Here is a 6,491-nt window from a genome sequence, read left to right as displayed (position 1 = left end):
CAAGCGCTCATAGAAGAGATCCTTGAATACCTCATCCTACTCTTCCGTCGGGGCATGGGCGCAGATGAGCGAGATGTTGAAGAATTTCGCTTGGAGGCGGACTATGGCTAGACGCTCGTCCACCGGGGTGAACGACAGTACTCGGCGACAGAGTCTCTCCCACCACATATCCAATACCGAATTTGCGCTTATTTACATGGCAGCTGTAGTATACGTCGCAAGGCCCCAGGCATTGCTTGCCTTGCCCCGTCCAGCGCATTTCTTGGATGGCGGTGATGTCAGCTTTCGCTTTTACGAGGACATCAACCTGCCGGGCATAGGCACCTTCCCCAATAAGAGTATGGACATTCCAGGTGCATGCCGTCAAATCGTAGTGCTTTAATCGTTTGCCGTGGTCGTCATCACAGACCGGCTTTGAGTACTAATAAAATTAGTGTACTATAAATATATACGTAACTTTGAAAATTCACTGCGGGAATTTTATTTATCTTTTTGTCTTCGCCTTCTTGCCTTCGCGTTTTTGCCTTTGTAAGTTTTGAAAAAAGGTTTCGATATAACCATTATAACAGCAAAAGGTGTGCTATCAACCTCACATTCCTAGGCAAGTTTTGAAAGAATATTTTCGATACTAAATCTTATTAAAACCAAATGTCGAAATCAGCTTCATATAGTTAGAAACAGTGTCATCGTTAATTCTTTATATTCGTAAATATCATAACTTCACAACACTCATATATTGACTAGAGTTGACTATTTATTTTATTATTTTTTAATTCTAATTATTTGTTTATAAAAATATAGTTAATTCCTTAACAAAAACAGTATGAAAATAAGTTTAAATCTTTGAACAACATTAAAAAAATCGACAAACTTTCGTAAAAATTTCGAGCTTTCTATTTCAATTTTAGTATAATAAAGTGCAAGTTTAAAGTAGCTGGAATTCACCGTCAATGTGATATTATCTAAACGCAATTTTTTTTTTTTTTAACGAAGAATATGAGCAACACCTTCATCAAAAAAAATATATATATTAAAAATCAACAATAAGCCGCAGCTATTTTAAACTTGCACTTGATTTAAATTGATCGGACTACAAACGGCATTCTCAAAACATGTATTTCTAAGAAATCTAGTTAAAAGGCCGAAATTTTTACGAAAGTTTGTTGATTTTTTTTAATGTTGCGCAAAAATGGAACCTTGGGGTTTTATTAAAGTATAATCTGTGAGTGTGAGCTAAAAGTGAGAGTGTGTTAGTGTGCCTTCGCATGCTGTCGCTTTCTCGTCGTTTGTACATGTTTTGTTGCTATAAACGACGAAAATCACTAAATTCACTAAAATCACTCAACTGAACTATTGGCGCTTCTTAGTGCTGCGACTCATTTCGGTATAACACATTTGTTTAATGGCTCAATGAGAGAATTGAGCACTACACCAATTCATGTCAACAGAGAACTTAGTCATTGTACATACTCTCGCTTTGTGTGCCGTACGTAATATAGTGTTAGTGCATGTGTGAATATTTTTCAATGAATAATATCCACTAACACTATTTCTTGTGTTATTCAACCAATTTCTTAAAATCGTGAATAATTGCAGTTCCCTGGTCGTCATCAAAAGGGGAGTTCTCATCCGAGGCTTTGTGTCTCTTTTTCATTGAAGCCTGTTTTTACGTGGCGGGTCCCAAACCCAGCGCACAACACATTGCTGGGATGGGGGTTGTTTTGCAACCCAATACACGTTTATAAAGCGAGCCGCTTGCTCCAAGACAGACACCCGCTTGCAGCCGCACCTACTGGTGAACAGACGCTGCAGATTTCAGTAAGCCCTTAAACCGAATAAGTCGGAGTGGCCCCACCAAAGCTCCCTCTCTTTCTGCCGTGACCCAAGGCTCCACTCGGATTGGTTACCGCATCTCGCACATGGGTTGCTCACGTTGCCCAGAGTGCATGAACGGGGATGCAAGATTTGAGATTGAGTATAGCCGCGCAACTGTAACTGCATACCCAGCACAGCGACTATACCCCACTGCACTCCAATGTATTACGAAATATAAATAAAGTCGCTGCACTTTACGCCATTTTGCATTTTCTCGTTTCAGTTCGACAACATTGTTTACTTGTTTTTTAATAACAAAATAAACAATCTTTTGTTGTAAAATTTATGTACTCTTTGAAAAAGTTTTTCAAATAGTATATTTTACTAGTGTTTCAAAAGAGAATATTGGTGTTGCAGTGCATTTTTGAGCGTGTAATTACTCATAAAAAAGAGCAACATTTCAAAAATGTATTTTTTTAAATAACTTTACACCGTTAACAATATAATACAGGGATAAAAATGCGCCGATTGGTACTCCTCCTTACAGTTTTGGACGTTTTTTTGTTTTGCAAGTTGTACCTTCAACTAGAGATTTACCGAGTTACTTTATGTACATATGCACACCAGACGTGCACTAGGTAAACATTACACAAAAAATTATCAAAGGTGCAATAACGCCACAATGGCTTTATTTCACTTTTACAGTGAGAAATATGACCATACGTAAAAATATTTCTTTATTTCTCAATGTAAATTGAAATAAAGCTATATGGGGTTCGGTCTTTTGTGCCGGGCGTTGCACTTGTGTTTGTTGAAGAGTCCCTCGGGTGATTTCTTTTCGCTATTGTACTCAACACGTCCCTGATGCACCGATATATATGCCAATAGGTAGGGTCAAATTTTCATTTTGAATAAGGACAATGTCATCTATGTGCCGATTTGGAGAAGACCTGGTCCACCTGTTACGCGCTTGTAATGTGGACATATACCGCCCCGCCAACGTTCCCAAACGTGCTCGAAAACTCGCTGCAACTGTTGCCTGTAGAGTAGTCGATTTTCAGAAAGAGGTGCTTCTGGTTTCGAATTGAGTAAGCGAGCGATCATCGCGAAGCGGGACAAGTGGACGCGAATGCTGATTAAGTTGCAGAATTTGTGGGCAAATCGTGCGGTACAGACGCTTTTCGCGGAGCGTACTGCAGCTTCCCAAAGCCCCCGTGATGTGGTGTTGCAGGTGTAATAAACCTCCAACTGGGCCACTATCTGCAATGTGCTGCTTTGCTCGGTCATTTGTCCACTCTTGCAAGTCTTCTTTCATCTGCCGGTTAGCGGTTTGATACCGCACCTATGCATTTAGGACTTAAGCAGGGTACGGCTGTAAATTATCCAATATTTGCGTCGCAGGAACTGTAGCAATTCCTGTATGTCACCATGCAAACTGTGTATATGCGCATCATGGATGAGCAATGCTGCCAATACGCTGTCTCGCGTGAGAATTATAGGGTGCCGCTGTTCAAATCCTTCATCCAGGAATGGGATGAGGGATAGTAATTTACTTAACGCTTCTAGTCTCGAGTGAGTCTGAAATGCATTAATGTCTTATACAAATGCGTTACCTTGCGGTTGCCGAATATGCATTTAAAGTGCCCAATCCTTCTCCCAAGCTGTGACAACCACGTCTCTTCGATTACCTTTAAAGTGTGGAATTAGCCATCGGATACGTGCATTTGCATTCGTCAGTCTTGCCAACCGACTAATTTTGTGCGCCAAGGGAATCCGATGATCCTTGAATGCCATCGTAAGAAATAATGGTTTGACGTGAACGCTTAGAAGGGCATTGATTGCTCGAGCTTCGTCCCCGAAAACATGTTGTTGTTCGGTATACATAGCTGATAGTTCGGATCCGACTTCACCAAATGAATGAATGATGTCTGGTGCTGCCCACCACCCCTTGTTGTTTTCGAGTTTGGCCGAGGTGATGCCACGGCTGGCGCAGTCTGCGGGGTTGAATTCCAACCGAGCATGTATCAACGCAATGGTAATTGTTTTGAATGCACGCTATACGGTTTGACACATACTGCTAAAAGCGGATGCAGGTTTCTTAATCCAACTGGGGACAATAGTACTAAGTAGTATCGAGAACTCGATGCTCTTTCATAAGTACTGAGCAAATATCCCGAATACCGAAAAGTATCGACGAGTTAAGAACTTTTATAAGTAAATTTTTTTTAAATTACCCTATAAATATTGTGGCGAACGTTCGAATATTAACTTCAATATCCAATATGAATGTTATGAAAATGAAGATAAAGCTCATTTACTTCAGTACTTTGATAACTCGAAAAACTGAAAACCCGAGAAACACGCCTTTGAAGTTTTTAATTCAAATAAAGTTATCAGTTTTGAGTTATTGGCTTGACTTGGTTAATCTTTGGATTTTCTATGTTATACCAAAACCCAGAATACCATGCGTACACGGAAAGTAAATATTTTAGCATTTCAATTGCATAAATGTAGAGCTAAGTGTCAAAAAAACTTTCAAACTTGATTTCCCAAAATTTTCACTTTTACACATTCATGTTTATGGCATACGGGCGACGATATGTATACTCGCATTCTAATAATTAATACATATTTTGTTCTAGTGAGTTCCTGGTAATTGCCACAGATATGCAATTTTTACGTAGCCTAGAAGAAAATGTAGCGGTCATTTCACCATTGGCTTTGGGTAAAGATATTTAAATAATTGAAAAACGAATATCTTGCCTCCCCTTTGATAATGAATGGTGGAAGAGGATAGTCTTTCGACTCGACAACTTGGCCACTCTCCAGCATAAGGCAGCCGTCGTTAACCCATGTATTCTACCTTCGTTGTAAAATCCAGCCCATTCTTGAAGAAAATTTTTATAAAAAAGAGATCTTTCCAATAGAGAATGGGCTTCACCACATTTACTTCTCGTCTTCTACATTTACATTTCATTTTCAAAGTAAAGTTATTTATAAATACATGTACGCGTCAAACAATTATAAAATATTCAATATTATTCAATTTACAAACAGGAAGAGGCGAAAAAAGCAAAGCAATCTGATTTTTGTTTACTCTTTGCGTTTGCTTTGAGAATACTTGGAAGTTCGAGTATTATCGATACTTTTTTGCAAGTATGAGTACTGGCATCGATACTTTTTTAGAATATTCTATATGAGTACTAGTATCGATATTTTTCTAAAAAATTCTATCACTACTAAGCTCGAAGTCCGTTACAGTTCCGATGCTGTTGGTCTACAAGTAGCATCTACTCAAACAGTTGTGTCTTACAAACAGCCCACCCCAGTCGGTCACTTCGTACCCTCCCACCGTGTAATGTTCACCTACTTTTCTGCACTTCTTACCTTCTTGCCATGGATCTTCTGAGGCTATCTTCCCGTCTTAGCTGCTGGTGTATCTCGGTTATTGCGGTGCTTGCCACATCCCAAGCATGCTAGGGATACTATTCTGCGTCTGATTTCAGCAAAACGCGGGCAAACGAATACTACATGCTCAGCGTCTGCAACTTCCTGGCACTCTGGATATAACGGAGAGTCATATAATCCGAAACGGTGTAAATAATTTCGGTAACACCCGTGGCCTGTGAGGAACTGCGTTATGTGAAAGTTTACTTCTCCATGTGTTCTATTAAGCCATTTCTGTATCTTTGGGACTAGTGTGTACGTCCAATATTTTATAATCCTTTTTACTATACATATCGAGCTCTAGCCGCCAAAATAACGTAAGCGACATTTTTTTCAAAATTTCCTTTTTGCTGCAGAAATGTATCTAGATGCTCTAGTAATATTTCTGCATCAAAAACAAAATTTTGAAACAAATGTCGCTTACGTTATTTTGGCGGTTAGGGCTCGATATATTGAATATTTTTTATAGAAAATGCGCCGTAGGCACTGGTGGCACTGGCGGCACTGGTGACACCAGCGACACTGGTGAAGGTTAGGTTAGGTTAGAATGGTGGCGGAAAACTATTACGCCCAAGTAGCAGCTAAGTGCCATTTTGATACCATATACCTCGAGTGAGTATGCTAGAACTAGCCTGTGTGGCTGATGAAGTCGAGTATGTTGTGGAGACTTACATCAGATAGCTCTCGTAACGATGTGAATTCATATTCTCCTAGCATGGTATTTCTGCTCCTCATTAAAGCTGGACATTTACAAAGCAGGTGCTCTACTGTTTCCTGCTCGTCCTCATCTTTGCAGCTTCTACAGAAGTCGTTGTAGGCGATTCCCAGCCTTCTCGCGTGGGTACCAATCGGCCAATGTCCAGTAAGAGTCGCAACAAGCCTAGCAACGTCAGATCTGGGTTTCCTTAGTAGGTTTTGTGTTCTCTCAGGGCTGTACGCAGGCCACAATAGTTTGTCTTTATATGTGGTTGCAATTGGGGGTGAGATCCGGTCCTCGATCGACACCAATGTAGAACCCTCTCTGGCTAACTCGTCTGCAGCCTCGTTTCCGTGAATGTTGCTATGACCAGGGACCCAAACTAAATCTAGATCGAGTTCACGACTTACTGTATTTAACAGTGTCCTACACTCCTTGATTAGTTTCGACCTTGTTGTAAAAGACGCTAAGGCCTTAATGACGTGACGTAATCCTCTACGTTCTAAGAGATGGCAGCCTTCGGCTATAGCGA

Source organism: Rhagoletis zephyria, unplaced genomic scaffold, assembly GCF_001687245.7.
Source record: "Rhagoletis zephyria isolate East Lansing unplaced genomic scaffold, Rhagoletis_zephyria_1.1 Rzeph_scaffold_02423, whole genome shotgun sequence".
NCBI classification, from domain to species: Eukaryota; Metazoa; Arthropoda; class Insecta; order Diptera; family Tephritidae; genus Rhagoletis; species Rhagoletis zephyria.
This window is presented reverse-complemented; position numbering follows the sequence as displayed.